The sequence below is a fragment of the Hypanus sabinus genome, chromosome 7 (genome assembly GCF_030144855.1).
Source record: "Hypanus sabinus isolate sHypSab1 chromosome 7, sHypSab1.hap1, whole genome shotgun sequence".
In the NCBI taxonomy this organism is placed as follows: Eukaryota; Metazoa; Chordata; class Chondrichthyes; order Myliobatiformes; family Dasyatidae; genus Hypanus; species Hypanus sabinus.
In genome coordinates, this window is record NC_082712.1 from 95,149,390 (window position 1) to 95,172,177 (window position 22,788).

The 22,788-nt window shown below is 37.5% G+C and overlaps 1 long non-coding RNA gene across 1 annotated transcript in view; it reads left to right on the forward strand.

Moving 5' to 3' along the window:
• Nucleotides 1-381: 381 nt before the first annotated feature.
• LOC132397013 (uncharacterized) overlaps nucleotides 382-22,788 on the forward strand; it is a 36,718-nt gene continuing 14,311 nt past the window's right edge. Inside the window, exons 1-2 of the long non-coding RNA XR_009513225.1 lie at nucleotides 382-669; nucleotides 2,197-2,233. This is a non-coding gene — a long non-coding RNA (uncharacterized LOC132397013). The remainder of the gene's footprint in view (nucleotides 670-2,196; nucleotides 2,234-22,788) is intronic.

Sequence of the window (22,788 nt, forward strand, 5' to 3'; positions counted from 1 at the left end):
GGGAAAAAAGTAGTTTTGCATTGGCAGCAGCAGATTCACCAAGCAGCATGGTGCCACTGCTTATTTTAACACCATTTTACAGGGGGGGAGAATTAGAAAAAATAAAACAAAAGCAATAAAGTAAGCATTTGATTGCACATATTTTCTAAATATGGTGAGAAAAAAGAAAGCAGATGTTTAAAAATTGACCCTGTGCCAAGGAGCTACAGAGGAAGAAAATCTAGGTCGGCAGTTTGCTGTACTAACCAGGATAGCAGCCACTTGGCAAGGTTACAAGGCAGTCAGAGACGTTAGCTTTGGCGCAATTTTAAAACATGCAAATACAAATTTTTTATTCTTTAACAACAAATCCCCCAGACTTGAGATTTTGCACATGTTTTCATTAAGCATAGAGGCTTGCACTGAATTTTTTTCAGATTTTTCCTTGCTCTAGAAAATGTGCAATTTGAGTGTAGAAAGTTGCGCAGGGGGAACTGAGCAGTCTTTTTTTTCACCCTTTACAATTGCTCAGAGGTTGAGCTAAGGATTTTAGGTAGGAAGGTTTCTGGGGGGCGAATCAGGAACAAAAAAAGGTTCGAATTTGCCAGGTAGACTTTTCCGAGGTGGGGAAAATGCTTTTCAATGATTTTTGGCTTTGAAATGTTGGAGCTCGACGAGGTTACAGGCAGAGTGAGTTGTTTTTTATATCAGAGTCTTTTGGTAGTGGTCACAGTGCATGCTCAGGGCCATCCGCATCAGGCTTTTAGAAAGGGGTAAAAAGGCTATTTTCGGGTTCAAAAATAATTTATTTTTGTCATGTTTATAATTTTTGAAGCTTAAAGTAGATTATCTGTACAAAAAGAAGTATAATTTTTCACCAATTTATAATTTTTCAGGCTTTTTCGAATCCTCACTGTTTTTGCACCCTTACTGTGCAGCCTGATGCAACTCACTAGCTCCATGGCTGCTGACGTTTGAGGATTTTTTTCCCGAAAATATTCAGAATAATTCATAGGGGGTTTATTGTAGCAGAATGATAAAACATAGCATTTGGAAGGGGAAAGTATACTTTTTAATGTAGAATTTTTTTCTAAGGACTCCTTGAGGGGAAGAAAGCTTTATTAGTGAAAAAACGTGTTTAATTTTCGTTCAATTAAATTATAATGAAAATACCTTTTAGGTGTATTAATAAAATCAGTTAGAATCGTAACCTTAATAAAGGCCTAAACTGGAGTTTTTTTTTAAATGAGAATAATTGGGAACTGACTAATACAAGGCATAAATAAGTGGGAAAAATTTCAGATTTGTATGTAAGGGAAGTGAAAGTTTAAGATTGATTATTAAATATCACTTTTTTGAAAAGTAGATTAACATTAGACATCAGCTAAAAATTAGAGAAATTACTTTGGGGCGTGGCAGTTCTTTAGATACTGCATTATAACTTAGAATTGTGTTGCAGGTTAATTTTAATGAGTATTTTTGTCCTAATTACTTGCGTAATTTAAATATTAACTGTTTTTGGGAATAACTGAAAGTTTTTTTTCCCTTCGATTTAGTATATTTGTCTGTCCTCTCCAGAAAGACTTGTTTTCAGTGCATTTTTCGTATTTAATTTTAACCAACAATATAAAAACGAATGAATATTTATAGTCGCCTGGCCAATTATAACTTAACGTTCTTTTTTGAGGCGTTTATTTGAGGCTATGTTTTTGGCTTGAGTGTTGGATGCATAAAGTGACTTATGATAAGGCAGACATTTGCTGAACCGCCATTTTGTCTGAAGCAGCAGATCTGCCAGGTTCAGCAGACCTCTGGCTCTACCCTGTTAGTGCACAAGATTAGTACGTTGTTTTAAAAAGTCGTATTTTTAAATTTATAATTTTTTTGCCAATTTTTTTTAATCCTCTAAGTTGCTCGTGTCTTTTTCCTCCTCGTTTCGTTATTGGGGTATTTTTCATATTAATGTAATTTGTTTTGAATAGAAAAATTGTTCGATTGATCGATTAGTGTTGTTAAATAACTATGTTAAATCTATTTGCTTTTTTATTACTCTGTTTCAGTAGCTGACGTGGTATTTTTGTGGCTGGTTTGTATTGTCAACTAATGCACAATGTTTAAACTTTATTTTAACCTTAATTTCGGACTTCTGAATTTTAAATCGCATTTGGGTGACAAGATGACTGAAAATTAATAGCTGCTTTTCTTTCTTCTTCTTAGTATTCTTCCTCATACTTCAGTGTATTTGAAAATGCAGGTGGGTTCCTTCTATCTTTCTCTTATTAGTAATTTGAAATTAAATTGCAAAATATTTAACAATTTTCAAAACTACCTTTTTTATATTTGCTTTTATTATAAAACTCGTTTTGTTATCATTGTAAGTCCTGGATCATTCTCCTGTGCAATTTTCCCTTTAGAATTGACATCTATTGTTGCTCCTATATGTTAATTACTTAAGTAATAATTGCTAAATCCCAGACCTGTTGCTAAACTTGATCAATTATATCTTTCTTTTGATTTCAATCTGTGATTCATAAATTTTAACTGAGTCTGCTCATCTAAACAGAAAGCTTTAATTCCATGTGAATATTCATTCACTGTTCTCTTTGGACACTTAAAGAATTTAAAAGCAGACTTTTAAACTACATCCTAAAAACAACTTTCTGGGGAGACAAAAATCCAGAGCTTCTGATAACTGTCCTGCTCCTGAAGGGTGGTGCTTGAAGCAATGGTTTCATCAGTTGATACTGCATTTGACAAATAATTGTCTGCATTTAAAAGAATTCATGAAGTCTAGATTTTCACTGAAATGCCTGAAGTGTATCTGAAAGAGTTGTTCTCTCAGAAATCAATTTATCTGAATGCAACAGATACTAGGAGCATTATTTGGGTCTCAAGACCACTGAAAAAGAACAGCACCTTCCACCTGATAATAAGAATCTGTCATTACCCATTGATTTATTTTGGATGAATCCTATTCACTAATCATTAAAGTTCTGAGTTTGATGAGATGTTGACATTCTTGGGCTCTCAGCTTCTTCGACTATTGATTGCTGTACAGGGAGCAAGCAGGCAGGTTCATCTGCAAGGTGGAGGATTTTGGATTACTTTGAATCAATGCCCCTCCATGTAATTTGACCTTTGCTTAAATTGTAGCATTTTAGAGTGTAGAAATTCTGAAGAGTACTGTATTCACAATTTGTTTTCTCTCTATTATGTTGCATCTTAGATGAAAACCCCTAAAACAACCCACAGAGGGGGAAAATATGAACCAAAGTCCTACCTGGTAAAGCTGGCAGTTGGGAATGGAAAGTAATCAGAGTACAAGAGAAATAGGGTGATTTTCTGAACTGCAGAGTATTTGGGAATGTTCAGATAAGGACATTCCTAGTATAGCGAAGATATGCGGAATGTGAGATTGATAATTTTCTCAACAGTGCTTTTGCAATAATGTTTTAAGCAGTTATTCAAGTATTCATATCTCCTCCCGTTTGACCATGTAGTATCTGTAGCAGTTCGCACAGTATTTGATTCCTTTTGAGTGAATCTTCAAAATTTGTAACATTTACTTTGTTGCTTAAATTGTGTTTCTGGAAGCCAAATAATTCATATTAAGTTGTTATGTCTCTTTAAAAAGACAATGTTGTTCTTCCGGTTAATTAAACTCTCTCTGGATCAGTTGTGGAAGGTTTATCGGCATTCAGCATCCTGATCACACGGAAATTTCGTTGCCAAGATCTTGCGGCCAAGATACAAGTAGCTTCCATCAAAGTATCCATGTTGGGATTATGTACTCTATGTACTCTTGATCAAATGGTGAAGAACTTGTTTTATGCTCAACATTTAGATGCTGTTCTAAGGAAGATTCACAAGACTTATGATGTTTGTATATTTTAAATGCTATACAATTTAGGTCTGTGGTTATAGATGCCAGTTTAAATCCCCTGAACTAGATTTTATTCTAATTTTCTGTTGAAAGATATCAACACTTCAAATTTGTTTCCTTTTGATTTAAGTCAGACAAGCAGTTTGACACTCTTGCCAGTTGTCACAAAGTTTATTCAAGAGGGATCATTTTAACAAAATGGGCTTACATAATCATATTTTCAGTGAGCAAAAAATTCAAGATCTGAATTGATTTTCATGATAATAAATCAACTTACCTGAAATCTGACTGTTCAGTCACTAAATCATCTTACCTGAAATTTGAGTTTCTGTCACTACAAAATTATCTTACCTGAACTCTGAGTGTTCTGTCACTGCCAAATCATCTCACCTGAAACCTGAGTGTTCCATCACTACTAAATCATCTTACCTGAAATCTGACTGTTCAGTCACTATTAAATCACTTTATCTGAAATCGGAGTGTTATGTTATTATACTAAATCTATGGAATTGGGTAGCCATTGATGGTTTACTATAGTTGCCACGAGTGAACATCTTGGGTACATATTGATTTTTTAAATATATACTCTTAAACATACTCTAAATACATAGAGCTCATCTGGTTCTGGAGTAAGAACTTATTTGCTCTGTCTATTTCACCTTCTAATTCTTCTGTTACTGTTGTTAGTTTACCGAGCAAATGAGCCAATTGAAGTTTTCTTGGCTACAATGACATGAGCATTACAAACATAGACTGACTTTTCCTTAGATTTTGTTCTTATTTTTCTTATCCTCAACTCCAGTCCCTACTGGTGTTTTGTATATCTTTTCCAAAACACACAATTGAGTTTTAAAAGTCTTTACATTGATAACTGCTAGGATTGGTAACAGTCATGAATCTCTATAGTGAGGCATATCGAAGTACTGCCACTTTGTACACTCTGTACTTTTCTGTTGAGTTGAATTTAAATTAAATGAATCACTTATCCAAAAAAGATAATTCCACATCTGTATGTCAATAATTGTGCTCTCTTTATAACCTGTGGAATGTCTTTAAAGGAGATGATTTTTTTAGGAACAGGAAAATAACAGTTATTAAGTCAAGCAACATCACCATTGATGAACCTGCTTTCATAATAGTTTCTCTTACTTACCCTGGGAAGTAACATGATTGTCTCTAACATTGTCCATATTATCATTTGTTTCCATGGATTTTTCCCAAGTTATAACAGGCAGCATAAGATGAGGTAGTCCACCGTCTGCAGTGAAAGAATCATACTTCGACACCCCATCACTTCCTTTTCACTCCTATCCTTAAATCTGCATGGGATCTGCTTGGAGGAATGCTGTTGCTTTAGAATATTGAGCTTTGGGTGAACATGAGAAAATGAGACTTGGTCATTTTTACCTTGTGTGCCTCATTTATTTCAACTATTTGCTCAGATTTGGTTTATCCCTCCCTTCAAATGCTTGACAGCTGCATTCTACTAAATTACAGTAAATCAAAAGTAATAATTATTACTGAAGAGTTTACATTTGCAGTTTCTACTTTTCATTAGAGAACAAGTTGTGTAGCAAAAAAATTCTTTCTTGTGTTAGAATGAGTTCCTGATCTCTTGAATAGAGTCTTGTGGTAAACCACTATTCATCAAATGGCAATTCAATCCACTTTCAACTGCAAGAGTGTTTCAGGGTAAGTAAATGTTTATTTTTTAAAGTCTATGTTAAATCCAGCCCATTAGGTCTACTTTCTCAGTAAAAAAAAAGCACAACTTTTTTTGGCATAACTGACAGATTTATTTCAGATCATTTTTCTCTTTAAACAGTCAAGTTCAGTTTTCTACACATAGCATACCTACAGTACATGGTCATTTGATTCCTGAAATTATCGTCTTTTTCAACACAAGAAAATAGGGAAGAACTTTTTCCAGGTGACCCTGTGCACTTAATGAATTTCTGAATATAGATCCAAGTTATTTCGTTCTTAAATTTTTATACTAAGTTTTGTAGTGGAAGTTTATTTATCTATGTTCGAAGCCACTTCCCTCATTTTGCCATCTGCGTGTGGCCAAAATCCTTGAGACCGTATGTACAGATTTGAGGAAATGTGATTATTTGAAATATTTTTTGATATGTCTCTAGCCATCGGTGGTTTAGTAAATCCACCCAGTCTTTTTATTTGGAAGTTGTGCAGCCACATCAAGGAGGAGGTGAAGAAGGAACCAGGTTATACTTTTGTGGTATGTGTATATCCTGTATAAAGGTGGTTGAGTCACTGTTTGTTAGACTCAGGACTAGAAGAACACTATTTTGGCTGTTGTGTAAATCTTATATCTGAAAACTGAAACTCAACTTTGCAAATAAATGAGTATGTCCTCCTTTTCCTCAGCTTCGGGGTGAGAATTCTAGTCGTAGATGAAAGATTTCCTTTTCAGGTGTCCATGGATCTGCTGTTCTGAAATGCAGTGCCAGAAGAAGGAATATTATTGTTATACAGTCAACTGACCAGAGATTGGGGCTAACGAATCATTAAAAGATACCAGTCTAAAACTTGGTCGAAAATTTTCTTGTAGATTATGAGAGCTGGGCCCTGAGGATCATAGCTTTAAGTAAAATGTCTGCATTGAATTAATTGGAATTCATATTTTAAGGTAGCATTTGCCAATCTAAAAACATTGCATTGGTTTGCTTGATTTTCAAGTTTTTATTTTGCAAATTTAAACCATATCTGTGCTTTGGCTTCAGTGTAGCAATTTATTACACTTTTAGGTCTTTACCAGACACTTCACTTTGCTTCATTTTGAAGAGTCTTTGAACCCTTTCTCCTGAAGATTTAAAATGTTACTGACAATATTTATTATCCACTGAATAACACAATGTCCTTTGAACTGACACAATTTTCATTGTGTTTATTGATTGGTCAGTGAGCCTCAAGCACTGTATGAAACAACTTGTATTGAGAAAAAAAATTTTTTGTAGAATATAAATTTTTTTAAAGAGAAAATCCATTTGGTGGTTTTAACTTGATCATAGAACTTTTAACAAGCTTCATTCCTTGCTATTATATGGGCTGAAGCAAGAATTTATACATCTATCTCTGGTATCATTTCTTCATGGACTGCAAAGTTACTAGAATAGCAGCTCCTTGTTGCAGAGCGAACATGAAAGAGAACAAAAGGTATTGGTTCCTTTTCTTTCCTCTAGTGCAGTTCTTCACAATCCAGGGCAAGATACAAACTGTGAGAGACACTAATGTCATAAGTGCACATATTGGATGTTCCATGTGTAAGCTTCCTCTTCTCCTCCTTTCCCAGACTCTCTCACAAATTTCACAATCAAGCATAAACATTTCACAAAATGCTGTGAATACTTAACACCTTCTACTGAGGGAGGAACAGATATTCGTCAATAATTTCTCATTGATAGTGTCTGGTCATTTTTTAGCTAATTAATTGCAATAGTAGCAAAGTTATCATCTTCACATTCTCTCTTCCTAAGTTCCTTAGACTGTTTAACTATTGTGCTTGCTATTTTCTCTTCATGTCTATCTTTTGCTGCAGTTAATGAGTTATTGTCTGTATTAAAATCTTACTGCTTTTCTCCATGACTTGAATTTGTATGGTGACTTAACCTTCTGTATTAACTGAATCCTTCAGTGTATTCCTCACTTTCATCCATTATACAGGATTAGTGGAAATTTACTTGCATTCTTCTTTCCTATTTTCCCATTTTCTTCATACCAACTAAACTTCATTTTCCACTCAGGACTGAAACTTTTTTCACCTTGATACAAATTCCATTACATCTCTTTGTTTGCCTACTGTTCTGAATGATGTTTCGAGCTACAATTGCCTCCTATAAGTTTCCCGTCTCCCACTAATTAGATCTAACCTGGTAAAGTTAATTTGAAATCTGCAGGTAAAATGTCTGATGGATCTTGAATTTATGTACTTTGGTAATTGGCTACCAGATCTTTGAAACATTTATTCTCTTTCCAAATTAAATTTCCTAATGTACAAAAAATTACCTGATAAACTTGAAATTACTAAATTCCCAGTTGTATCATGTTCTCCACATGACATTCCTATTATATAGACTTCTGCATTTGTTTCTTTCCTCTGCTGCCTTCAATGATGTGGCTGATAATGTTATGGTATATCAATCACTGAAAACTCAGCCCTCTCCCCACACCTTGGTTTTGAGGTTGATTGGATTATCACTCTGCATTTTACTATGTTAAAAGTGCAATCAGGTGAAGCAAGTGATTAGGAAGGCAAAGGATGTATTGCCCTTTCTTGAAAGTGTTTGGAAATTACTAATGGGGAAGTATTGTTACAATTGTACTGGGTGTTGGTGAGGCTACATTTGAGTAGTGTGTGCAGTTTTGGTCTCAATAGTTAAGGAAGTAGGATAGGAGACAGAACAAGAGTTATTCAATAGGCTAATCTATGTGCCGAGTGTATTCTATTACAAGTGGCATATAAAAACAAAGTATTTTGAACTTTGAACAGGTGGCTAAAAATAATTGAATCTGTATGCTACAAGAAGGAAGAGAGGTTATGTTATTGAAATTAGGATTTTGAAGGAACATGACAAGGCATGTATATGGAAATGTTTCCCACTAGTCCCACTAGTGGAAACTAGTGAATTCCAAGATGAGGATGTGATCAGAGATTTTGTCACAATATGAATGGTAGATCCCTGGAACTCTCTATGCCATAAGTTTGAAGGCTAGATCATTGGAGACATTTAAAAAGACAGGTACATAAAAACAGCAGAGAACTGGGGGCTATGGGGAAATGACACCAAACAAGAGTTGAGATCTGGGACAGATGGGTTATGATTGCATTGAATGGCAGGGCACCATGGTGTAAGGGTCTGGATGGCCAAAACCACCTCCCTACTTTTAGAGAAAATAAGTATAGTATAAACAAGGTCAGCCTTTTAATTCCAACCACTTTCCTGAATATCATAGCAGATTCTTTGATTATTGCTTGACGATAAGTTGAACATTCTCCATTCTTGCTTCAATAGCATATTTGTAATTCTTCTTGCCTCTGTCCCACTCTTCCTGCAGCTTGATCAGAAGCTTGATCCCTGGCAGACCTCCAGTTTCCCACTAGTCCTATCACTGGGGATGCACCCACCTACATCTGATCTATTTTATCTAAAACCTTGCTTGTCTCTATTAGCTAGCTATCGGCAACAAATCCATTTCAATATACAGTAGTTATCTTCATACCAGTATGACCTTTAACAAAGCTGTAATGCCAGACAGTTTCCTGGACTCAACATTCAGCTTTTCTAAATAAAAGTGTGATTCTGTTCATTAACTACTGATTACTATCACTTTGCAACATTTCACTATAACAGCTTTTTCCTATAGTGTCAGCTTTTCTACCCCCCCCCCCCCCCCCAAAATCTGCTTTCCTTACTGTTGAATTCTGTTTCTTTGTATGAATTTGTTTCTAAATGACCTGTAGGTCTCATGGTGAAATTTTTTAAGGCATTGTTAATAATTTATGATCTCTTTTCCATCTTCTCTCCTTCTGTACTTAATACAAATTTTTCTACTTTGTTTAGCAGCCATTTTGGGGTCCTGGCAGTCTCCTTAGCAATGCATTCCAGGCAGAGCTTTTTCTTTACTCATTTCCTGTTCAACTGTACCTTCATTTCATGAAAACTTACTGTTGCCTTCATTGTCGAACAAGGTCTGTTTGGTGACTGACGGTCATTAAAAAGGAGAACATAAACCACCTCTCAAGAAGGGTGGTTTATGGTTGCAGTAGTTGTTGAGATTTAGTTTGTATTGCTTCAGTTATCCTTTTAAATGCAGAGTGCCTTCCAGATTGTGCTGTAGGGTGTGACCAGCTCATGTCTGGAAGCAACTTCCACTTGCAAGGATGTCAAAAATTACTTCTTTTTGACTTGGAAAGGCTTGATGATCCACCTTCCATACACTATAATCCAGTCCATGGGGAGTGGTTTGTAGGAAGGCAGCAATCCGAACACCATTCTTTTAATTTGTAGTTATTCTCAAAATACTGATGAAGTGTCTGAAACTAATGAAATTTATTTCACCAATGACCAGATGTTTGGTTTGGAACTTGAGCAATTTGTGCTCAGGCACTGTTTCACTGGAAATTGCCTGTTCACTGGAAATACTCAGGTCACTGTTCTAATTCTCCAAAGAGTATTCTATCTGAGGCAAAGCAAAGGGAATTTTACAACCTGATAACGTCTACCTCTGCTTCAGTGATTGATTTTGCTCTTTTTGGTTGAAGCTGCCATGCATCACTGTTGATCTTAAGACAATTGAGATTTATGTTTTGAACATGTAGCATAGATAATCAGTGAAGACTTGGCCTAAAATATGTTCATCTTCCAAATACTTTTAGCTGACTCTTTTATGGCCAGCAGTGACCTGGAATTAAAGTATAAAATTATGACAGTATAGATGAGGTAGAAAAAGGGGAACTAATTCCCACGGCACAGGTTCTAAAGCTAGTGGTTCAGGTTTAGGGTAAAGGGTAAGAGTTTAGAGGGAATCAAAGGAAGAACTTTTTCCATCCAGGATATGGTTGGAAACTGGTGCACACTCCCTCAGTAGGTGGTGAACATTTGAAATGAATGAATTATGAAGGTTCAGAAGACCTGGTGATGGGATAGATATTAATGAGTGTTTGCTGGTCAGTATGGACATGGTCCTCTGTAGGGCCCTTCTCTGGCCTCCTTCTTTGACTATGACTCTAAACTTTGGGGAAACGTGTTGTTATCGTCTGTTTAGTTCCCTTTTGTCTCAGCACTGAAAATGTCAATCATACTATTGAATTCTTTTTATTTGCCATTCAATATATCTTTGACAAAGAGCATATTTTAGATGGCTTTTAACATGGGTAAAAATAGGGTAATCTAGAATTTGTAAAGTCCATCTAAGTCTCTGCTGTTTCCAGAGTCTCCTGAGAAAAGTGAAATGGGGATTTAAAGGGATCCTTCCTAATGGAGAGAAGTAAAGTGAGAATAGTGCAATGGATTCTAATCACTCGGATTTTTGCCACTTGTGGACCATTGATCTTTTTTTTCGTACATAGCAAAACTTGTTCATACTTCACCCATTGGTGATGACATAATTAAAGTTTGATGCAGTTGTGTCTGATTATTTCCTCCTTTAAAAATGCTTGCTGAGATGCTGGTGATTCTCTGGGTCCAAATGTTTGAAACAAATTTCACCCAGGTTTGAAATGTTGGAATTTAGCTTAAGGTGGTCTGTTGATGCACAAGCAGCGAGGTTTGTATATTTTGCCTTGGATTCTCCTCAACGTTGATCTTTTTAGGCTCAAAATTGATTATTTTAACTACTCAGATTTTGGATTGCCCCCTTTCCCTCTTTCAATTTAAGAAAATAGAACACCTAGCTCATGCTTGTTGGGAATATGGGATAACTGAAAACTGTTTGTGTCCTTGATTGCTTCATATTTTACAGAGGACTTGAATGAGAAGCAAAGCAAAGTGGATTGAAGTTTATATTCCTTTCAAAGGATTTGTTAATTGTTCTCATGAATAACATGCTTATTGTAACCAGTTTGATTCCCTGAATATATTCTTTGATTTTTGATTAAAAATTTCTATCCAATATATCATTCATTGACAAAGAGTATCTCATACATGGCATTTAACTTAAGTAAAGGAAAGAATCATTGAGAATTTGGAAAGATAATGATTTTCTTTGGAGTCGCGTATATGGCATTAAGCACAGTGAGTAGTGTGTTCTCTTTTCCCTGTATGAGTTCCTAGAAGGATCCTGCAGTTACTGCTGCTACAGATCATGGACAATTCTGTTCAAGCTATAGACAAAGCTCTAGAGCTTGCTCGTTCAAATTAATCTAAAGGTGCATATCATCAACCAAAACATTACAGATATCCTTTTTCCTGGGTGAAAATAGTTAATATGAAGGGGAATGATTTTAAGGTGATTGGAAGAAAGTATGGGGGGGGGGGTCGCTGTCAAAGGGAATTTATTTATTTACGCAGTGTTAGGTGTGTGGAATACATAAGCCAGGGCTAGATACGTTAGGGACATTTAAGAAACTCTTAGCTAGGCAGATGGATGAAAGGAAAATGGAAGGCCATTTTTCTGCATCTATATTTATTTGGAAGAAAGAAACTATAACTATAGCACTGAGACAAATGAGTAGTGAAAACCTGGGCTGTATCTGAATTATGGAAGAGGAAGTGTGGATGTGACAAGGTGTCACCTCAGAACTTGTCAGAGGCTAGTGCAGAAACTGCAGCAGCCTTATCAGAGATATTTAAGTCTGGCAAGTGAGGTACTGATGAACGTAGTTCTGTTCAAGAAAGGATCTAAGAATAAGATTGGAAATTATAGGACAGTGATCTTGATATCAGTCAGAGTTAAGTTATTGGAAGATTTTCTAAGGGACAGGGTAGGACTGGGCCTGATTAACAATAGTCAATGAGGCTTTGTGCATGTAGGTAATGTCTAACAATCTTAAGAGAGTAGGTTACCAAGAAGGTTGATGAAGCAGTAGATGTTTTTTATGTGGACTTGAGCAAGGCCCTTGATAAAGTCCCACGTGAGAGGGTGGTCCAGAAGATTAAGTCACTTGACATTCAGGATGAAGATGCCAGAGTGATAGTAGATGGTTGCCTCTGACTAGACTAGTAGTGTGTCGCAGGGACCAGTGCTGAGTTCGTTAGTGTTTATCATCAGTGTTAATGATTTAGACAGTGAACAGTAGGGCACTGAGGACTGTAGTAGACGGAGGTATCTGGAAATATAGACCCAAAGTTTCTTGAAAGTGGCATCACTTGTAGGTAGTAGGTAAAGAGAGCTTTTAGCACATTGGATTTCATAAATCAAAGTACTGAGTACAGGAGCTGGGATGTTTTGTTGAAGTTGTCGTAAGATGTTGGTGAGGCCTAATCTGGAATATTGTATTGTCACTTACCTACTGGAAAGAGATCAATCAGCTTGAATGAGTGCAGAGAAATTTTACAAGGATGTTTCCTGAGTTGCAGGTGAAAGTTGACTTGATTAGAACTTTACTCCCTAGAGTGCAGGAGAATGAAGGGAGATCTTATAGAGGTGTACAGAATTATGAAGGGTATAGATAGGATGAATGCAAGCAGGTTTTTCCCCTCGATGGGTGAGACTAGAACTAGAGGTTAAGCGTGAAATATTTAAGAAGGACCTGAGGGTGGTCTTTTTCACTCAGAGGGTAGTGTGACTGTTGAATAAGCTGTCAACCGAAGTGGTGGATGCTGGCTCAGTTGAGAAGCTTGGATAGGTACATCGATAAGAGGGGAATAGAAAGTTAGGGTCTGGGTGAGGTAGATGGGACTGAGCAGAGGATCAGATTGACATGCACTGGATGGCTGAAGGCCTTGTCTGTGCTGTAGTACTCTGTGACTCTCTGATAAAATGTATTATACTGTATATCCAGAATCTTCCTCAAAACAGTGGCAGAGTGCAAAACATTGGAAAGGGAATGGGGGTTGGTGGGGAATAAAGGGCGAATGTGTATCAGAGATAGTTCACTTTGAGTTTAGGGAGAAATGATGGGATTGACACATGTCCTAAATGAAAACAGTCTCATGGAAGGAACAGAAAGTATTATTGGTCTATTTCTTAAAAAGTTCAATTGAAATGAGAATAGGGAGCTCAAATAAGGCTCAAACTTGTCCATGCTACAGACTTATAACAAGGTTCCTGGAAATGATGTTGAGAATGTAAGCTGCTATTTACTGAAAAAAAACCCCCACAAAGTGTAGTGTAAGTCACTTCAGAGTGCACTTGTTCTATATTTTATGTATAGCATGCTTCAGCTTTGTAGCTAGTAATTTAAGTAAGTATAACTTTCTGATAAATTGCTGCCTCCAGGCCTCAATTAATCAGACACAATACTGAGAGGTTTACAGTGTTCCATCGCTGTTATGAATTGTTTCCAATATTATTTGCAAATACAACACTTAACTTCAATTCCTATTGCAGAAAAGGGTACAAATATTAAGTCCCTTTCTTCTGATATGAGCAGTATCAAGGTGTTGTGTTACATGTTCATCTGGTTAACAGTGTAATTCTGAGCTCAAAATATACACCTCATGGTGTGCAAGTAATAACTAAAAGGATTGTGTACTTTTCTATTTTCTGTGTTTCACAATCTGGTATCAAGGAACATGTGTATGTTTACAGAAAAGTCCACTTTAGTATTTTCAGAATACCTGGTACAACATTTAAATCTTGGTTGTTAAGATGAGCTATCTCTGGTCAGTCTCATGTTTGTCCTGAGCATGATCTTTTATTTAAAATCTTTCTTTTAAGACACTGCAACTTTTTGCCAGGGCATCCTATTGTAGGTCTGTTCTACTACAGGGTCTTTATTAATTCTAAGTTGTAACTTGTTTGAAGTTACAATGTTTTCAGTTTGAAGTGCGTAATTATGGCTCAGTATACACGATAGATTAAGTCGCCAGGTCCCTCAAATTTCACATTTGTTGGGGATAATAAACCTAGTTCTAATTCTTATTCCTTGCTCTTCTGTATGTTCATTGCCTCAGTTTCTCTTGGATCCTCATAAATTAATCAACCGTTAACTACTTGTAATCTTACCAGCAGCCTGATTCTGGATGTTCAGCTCTTTACCTCCTGGCTACAGGAAGCTATGTCCACTGTGTTTTCCAGTGATTCTATAACTTTATAATTTTCCATGAGCTATTCAGACCATCCCAATCATCTTTGGTATTCAAGTTCTTTTATGGTAGGCTGATGGGACTGTGGGCAAGGTAGTGAACTCTATCTAATGGAATTTCGCCTGAATTTGCATCAGTAAATCGATCAGTATTTTTTCATGCCAATTTGCTTTTCATTTATAATCACCCCAATAGAATTAGAATGGCGGATGTTACCTGTAGGCCAAACAAAATAACCCGAAGATGAATATGTGGCTTAGATAAGAGATGTAATTGAGTTTAATTTGGAAGACTGAAAGGGAAGCCAACTGTACAATAATGAATTGCATCAGATAATGTTTTTATTTTTTATTTAGAACTACCTGGGCTTATCAAAGCCCTCTAATTTTCTGAGCTACATGTGGCTGTCAGGAGTCTCTTAAAAGACCCTATCGTATCCACCTCCACCACCGTCACCGGCAGCCCATTCCACACACTCACCACTCCCTGTGTGTAAAAAAAAAACAAAAAAAACACCCCTGACATCTCCTCAGTACCTACTTCCACGCACCTTAAATCTGTGCCCTCTCATGCTAGCCGTTTCAGGCCTAGGGAAAAAGCCTCTGACTATCCACTTGATCAATGCCTCTCATCATCTTGTACACCTCTGTCAGGCCACTTCTCATCATCCTTTGCTCCAAGGATAAAAGGTCGCGTTCACTCAACCTATTCTCATAAGGCATACTCCCCAATCCAGACAATATCCTTGTAAGTCTCCTCCGCACCCTTTCTATTGTTTTCACGTCCTTCCTGTAGTGAGGCGAACAGAAGTGAGAAAAGTACTCCCAAGTGGGGTCTGACTAGGGTCCTATATAGCTTGTAACATTACCTCTCAGCTCTTAAACTCAATCCCATGATTGATGAAGGTCGATGCACCGTATGCTTTCTTAACCACAGAGTCAATCTGCATAGCAGCTTTGAATGTCCTATGGACTCGGTCCCCAAGATCCCACTGATCCTCTAGATCATAGGTGTCAAACTCAAGGCCCACAGGCCATATCCGGCCCGCGAGATCATTTTAGATAGATCTATTATTTTAATTATTAATGGCCCGGCGATATGAAGCCTATAATTGTAAGTTAATACCAATCATAAAAATAATGCTTGCTCAGCAGTCTTCTTCATAAGAAATGGAATTTGTGAAGTGAAACACTTTGTAGTTATAGCAGAGACTGAGACACATGAGACCAGGCTGAAAAAACGGAGGCAATGAAAGCTGCGTTCGCATGCGCCCGACTGATCCGGCCCGCATGAAGCTGCATTTTGCCCAATCTGGCCCGTGACCTAAAATGAGTTTGACACCCCTGCTCTAGGTAGCCAAGAGTCTTACCATTAATACTATATTCTGCCATCATATTTGACCGACCAAAATTAACCACCTCACACTTAGCTGGGTTGAACTCCATCTGCCACTTCTCAGCTCAGTTTTGCATCCTATCAATGTCCCACTGTAGCCTCTGATAGCCCTCCACAACACCCCCAACCTTTGTGTCATCAGCAAATTTACTAACCCATCCCTCATCCAGGTCATTTATAAAGATCACAAAGAGTAGGGATCCCAGAACAGATCCCTGAGGCACACCACTGGTCATCAACCTCCATGCAAAATAAGACCTGTCTACAACCACTCCCTGGATTCCCAAAGCAATGTCCCCTTGGATCCCATGCCCTCTTACTTTCTCAATAAGGCTTGCATGGAGTACCTTGTCAAATGCCGTGTTGAACTCTTGTTGATTTTTTGTTTCACGATGGACCTCAGCGCTGATATTTCTGGTCTGTAAATTGAATAAACATTACTGGAGAATGGTTTATCAATTTTCAGAATAACATTAACAAATCTCAGCTTCAGTTCTGAATATAGTGCAGAAAGTTTCTGAAGGGTAGGCGTAAGTTTTGTTAAATCCAGGTAGTTCTCCTTTCATGGTTGCTCGTTGCAATTGATAGAACCATGGGTTGTTCACTACCCCAACTCACTACATTAGAATAATTAATTTTTTTTTGTACCATTGCTATTTGGAGCAATAAAATTTCGGCTTCTCAAGAACTCAGAATTGTAAAGATATTACAGAGACTGGCATGACTAGAGGGTTCTGAATACAAAACCTTTGCCAACTTAAGTGCCCAAGTAGATCAGCAAACAACCGTGATGTATGTGCACTAGCTCACACAGAAAGTAAAAAGTCATAAGACAGTGAAAAACTTTTCAGCAGCAAACGGACTGAGCTAGAAGCAAACTTGGGCAATGATAAAGAGCAAACAAAGCCATGATATGGAGAATATCCACTGCATCATTTTTAATTGTCATGGGTAGAAGGTTGGAAATATATCCTTGGGTCAGATACACTGCTGAGATTGCAGTCTACTTAAACATCATAGTTGCTAGAGGCAGAGATGATCAATTGGTGATCAAGGAATGGTTTTGCAGTGAGAATACAAAAACGATAGCTTTGAACTTAATATTTGGCCTGAAGTGAGCTTATTAGTACTGTATGTTGGACAGCTGCTACAGAAGGATGGTGATGAAGTAGAGAAGTGTGCCATCTCTGCGTGTGTACAAGAATATGCTCTGATTTTGTGATGAGGTAAGAAATTGTGGAGAGGCTGAGGATTGATCTTTAGAAATAATGATCAAGTGAACAGATCAACCACTGGAGGGAATTCTCTGGATTGAACTATAGTGATTCCATTACTGTTGATGAAATTAATTGTGACTGAGGTCGTCCAAGTTGTGAATGTCAGTGTTAAGACAATGAGATGCCCATGTTAAGGAAACTGGAGGACAACATTGTAGAAACTGGTTAGAAAATAGCCATAAAGTATGAATATATGGTGTATAGTATCACATAGTTTGCAAAGTAACATTGAAGAGTTCATATGAACAGTCTATTTTTTGTGTAATGTTCTGTGATATTGATACGCAGCAGCCCCTCCAGACTCTGGATTGAGGATTACCAAACGATATGTGGTTTTTCTTGTGTGGTCTGTTTTGTCGTGTGCTTTTTTTGTGATATCATTCCGGAGAACGTTGTCTCATTTTTTAACTGCATTGCATTTGTGGTTTCTAAATGACAATAATCTGAATCTGAATCTGATTCCTCCACAGAAAGATCACAAGGTCATAACCTCAGTTACTATTTAAAGTAGGTTGTGCAAAGCTTTTAAGAAATTGTCCAAATGACCTGTGCTGTTTAGTAAAATGATTGCTGACTTGGATGATTTCAGCTTTGGATACTTTCTGTAAATCCTTGATCTCCCTACAGGCCAAAAATTTATCCTGATCTCATCTACATGGTGCATTTGAATGAAAATTTCAAAGGTTCGTTAACATTTGAGAGAAGAATTTCCTCATCCGTCTTAAATTAATGAACCCTTGTTTTGAAACTACACCCCACAGTTCTAGATGTTCTCCTCCTCTCAAGTTATTTGTCAAACACTCAAATCTCAAGTGTTTCTCTAAGGTAGTATCTCATTAAATTCCATTGTTTAGAGTTCCAATGGTGTTTGCCATCACCGTCCTCCAATGACATTCTCTGCACTGCCTTTTTGGCAAGTGTATTCTTCCTTAAATAAATTAAGATCTGATTGGGTAGTTGGTAACTAATCATAAAGAATCAATATTATTGGATACGATAACTGATAATATTTTCTCTATACTGGAATATAGAGCAAACTGTCCACTGCTACATTTATTGTTGCATTTTTTCACATCAACTAGACTGTGCTGCCTGAAGCTGGTATGCTGACTCCAGCAGCTTGGGACCTTGTGTACCTTGTGGATTCTGACTTACTGACATCCAGAACTTCCTGTGACATTAGGAAGCTCTTTAGATGGATACTACTACTATGTGATTTGACAACCTTATCTGAACTAATGAGAAATACTGGAGGGATTGCAGTGTACTCTAAAGTAGCAATTCACATAATATTAAAACAAGTAGTTTGTTGATTCATTTCAGTCCTGTCACTGATTTCTAAGCAGTAACAGGATTGGTTCGGGAATTGCACCGTCTTGGATCGCAAGACCTTGCAGTGGATAGCGAGGTCAGCTGAGAAGATCATCTTTTCCTGCTATTACAGACATTTATACCACACACTGCACCCGCAAAGCTAACAGTATTGTGAAGTACCCCATGCATCCCTCTCACAAACTCTTCTTTCTCTTGCCATCTGGCGAAAGGTACCAAAGCATTCGTGCTCTCATGACGAGACTGTGCAAGTTTCTTCCCCCAAGCCATCAGACTCCTCAATACTCAGAGTCTAGACTGACATCTACATCATTTATTATTATATTGTAATTTGTCCTCTACTGTGCCTATTGTCTTGTTTATTAATTATTGTACTGTTCTGCACTATTTTGTGCACTTCATGTAGTCCTGTGCAGGTCTGTAGTCTAGTACAGTTTTTATGTTGTTTTACATAACATAGAAAATCTACAGCACAATACAGGCCCTTCGGCCCACAAAGTTGTGCTGAACATGTCCCTACCCTAGAAATTACTAGTCTTACCTATAGCCCTCTATTTTTCTAAGCTCCATGTACCTATCCAAAAGTCTTTTAAGAGTCTAGTGTAGTCTTGTGCTGTCTCACATAGTCTAGTGTAGTTTTGTATTGTTTCATGTAGCACCAGGGTCCTGGAGGAACGATGTTTCATTTTTACTGTGTACTGTACCAGCAGTTTATGGTCGAAATAAACATAAACTTGACTAACCCAATGCCAAACATCCCTACTACTTTCCATTGTGCGGTGAAGGTAGTCTTCGCTTCAACTCTTGCCAGCTGTGAGTATTGAGGCTCCATCAGGTTTTTTTATGTTGTGCTTGATGAACGTGTCAGCAAATGCAAAAGGCATATTGTCTTTTTGCCTGCTATCAGATACTGAAGGCAGATGTATTCCCTGTGGCTGTCGAGACAGTCATTGTGTTCCAACCCCATCAGTTTAATACACAAGGCAAGTCTTCCAGCCAGCCTTCAAAATCTCTGTGAACATTGTCTTGTGTTTAATTTGTATTGTATTTAAGAGTAATCTTCAATATTATTTGGGCAAAGGGTCAAAAATTAATAATTTCACTTAAGTTTATATCAAGTCTTGAGTGTTTGTGGAAAATTACTGAAACGTGGGACAGATTTTATAATAGTGCAGTTGTCAAAATTGTTGAATTATTTGTCACACTTTTCATTCTGTTCTGCCTGCATTTTAGCATTGAGCTCACCAGATTACCACCGGTAAATCTGATTTTGATTATTTTGCATTTATCCCAAATATTTTGTAGCATATTTATTTGCTGTTTCTATTTTAAATGTACTCAGATAGAACGTCTGTGGAAGAAGTTTGTTTTTGCCCCTTTTCATTTGGCTGCTCTTAACCCTCTTAACCACTATAAATAAATGAGATACTTTCCTGTGTTACTACCAACCAGCTGTCAGGGGTTGGGGTAACTCACCATATGTTTTTGTGTGTGTCATGTGAGAACCGTCTTGGGTACAGTTATCCAATCATCATGAAACAAATGCACTAAGGCTGCTGTTTAAGTTCTGTCACACTTTGTACCACCCAAGATCTGTCTATAGATAGGCTTTCATCAGTCTTACCTGACCTGTGCACGACAATACATTAAACACTTGAATTCCTGTTCATCAGTACAGCTTGCACAAGTACACCTTCCAACAATCATTGTATCCATTGCCAGCACCCTTACTCCCCCAACCCTCCTTTAATTGGAGCAGCTACTGTTTCTCAGGTTAAGTGTCAACTAAATGTTGTTTAGGGTTTGAAATGGCATAGTACCAAGACAAATGTGTGAAATTAAAACTAAGTACAGATTGGTAATGTTCTAGTGGAATGGCAAGGTAGGATAAAGAGCTTAATGCTATTCCTATCATATTGCTTGTAACACATTCTGCACTCAACCCTCAGCTTACCTTACTACACCCTGGGAGATGCTACCATTAGCTTCCTTAAGTAAATGAAGACCTGAAGATGCTGAAATCTAAAACAAAGTTGGTACACTAGCAGAGCAGTTAAATTCAATTTAACTGTTCAATTAATTAAATTCCCCCACTGTCTGTAGGGAGTTTGTATGTTCTCCCTGTGATTGTGGGGGTTTCCTCCAGTTTCCTCCCACTTTGGGTTAGTTGATCATTTAGTCACATAGGTGTAATTGGGTGGCATGTGATAGTTAAGCTGGATGGGCCTGTTGCCCTGCTGTATCTCTAAATAAATAAAAAGATTCACATTGCTGGGAAGGCCACACTTATGGGAAGAGAAAGAGAGTTGTGTTTTGGGTCTGAGACCCTTTGTCAGAACACTCTGTGATGCTCTTCCCACAGATGTGGCCTGACCTGTTGACTATTTGCTACATTTTCAGTTTCTGTGTTACCTTCTTCAACCTGAGAGAAATTTGGTTAACAATTCAGATTTTAACTCTGTGTAGTAGCCCCTGCTTCCTATACGTGGAAAGCATTACTCCTTTGACTACAGATTTTAAATATAATTGAAAAGAAAATACTGTGATATTTGGCTATCTGATCTGGAGCAATGTTCTTTGACAACAAACCAGAATGAATTGCGATGAACTCAACAGTTGCCAGTAAGGACCACATCTATCTTCCATCGACACACCCTGAAATAGTTGTCCCAATCATCTGCAGGCCTCCTATCTTTGAACCCAAGATAGATTACCACGGCCTCATATCTAAGAAAGGATTGTTTTGTCATTGGAGAATGTTCAAAGGAGGTTTACGGGAATGATGGCAGGAATGAAAGGCTTAATATATGAAGAGAGTTTGGCTCCAGAATTTAGAAGGGAGAGATTTCCCTGAAACCTACTGAATTGATGGAGTGGATGTGGAGAATATGTTTCTAATGATGGGAAAGTCTAGGACTGGAGAGCGCAACCTCAAAATAGAACATCCCTTCAACCAGGGCTGCCTGAGTCAGAGCAAGATGCTGTTGCGTGGTGTTATATGGGCAAAATGTGGTTGTTGGTCCACAGCCATTGGTGAGGAGAGCACGTTTGCAGCCAGGAGTTATTCTTTTTGATTCTGTCTTAGGGAAGCTCGGCAGAGATGGAGTTAGACTTTTATAATTTAAGGTGTGCCTTTCAAATGATGCCGTTGGTTTAATATGAGCTATTTGGGTAATAGAGACGAGGCTCACTGTCTGCTTGTATGTCGTGATGCAGTGTATTTGAATACATTATTCAAAGGTGTGAGTATTGCCTGCAAGGCCAAAATTTATGCCCGCCTTTAATTGCAAATGAAATTAAACATTTGCAACTGTCAGTGAGCATCTCCACTTCTGATGCAGCAGAAAACTTAAGTAGTGATGCCCTGAAGCTGGAATGAGTGACCGACCGCAATTTTTCACTGTTCAAGGTATAATTCCAGCCACAGTGTTTTCTCCCACATGACTAGTTTTATCTCACTTTGTCTCTGGAATTCATCTCTCTAGTCTATGTTGGACTAATTTTTAACTTTTCCTTTGCTGCTTTAGAAAGGCTTTGAGTAAGTTCATGATCACCACGTCTTCATAAAGGTGATTTGCCTGTCAACCCAGGTCACCTCTGGGTGGATTGGAGTTTCATCTGGCAGAAGACTTGGTGTCATTCAACACTTTCATCCTTCAGGGTGCACTGTGATGCTTATTGATAATACTGCAAACAAAAATAATTAAAAGACTGCATTCTGTATTGACTTAACTGTTCCATATAATGGTGACGGCAAAACTTGAAAAACATGGTAAAAGATTTCAGTTTCTTTGTTTTGCACTGGAGTTTGGGAATTGTTTGTGGCACCTGAATAAAATGTGTAGACACCTTAAGAAAGTTAGGATGGCTCATTGATAATTGGCTTGTACAAAGTGGAGGCTGCACCGTCTGTTTCTGTGTTGTATGGCTGAATTCATCTGTCTTAAACTGCAGGCCATTCCATCTCATGAGGTGATGACTGCAATTTCATTTCCATCATTTCAACTAATAGTACTTCTTGAAATAAGATATGGAGAAACCTGTTCAAAGAAAATTTGTATGACATTAATGGTGTGTGTGCCTGGAGTGAACCCCTTACAAAGCTACTGAGCTCATTTAAATACCTGGTACAGCTGTATCTGCAGTGATGGTTTTAGTGGTGAAGACTGCTAGATTTTATTCAGCCCCCTTACAACGTGTGTATTACTCTGAA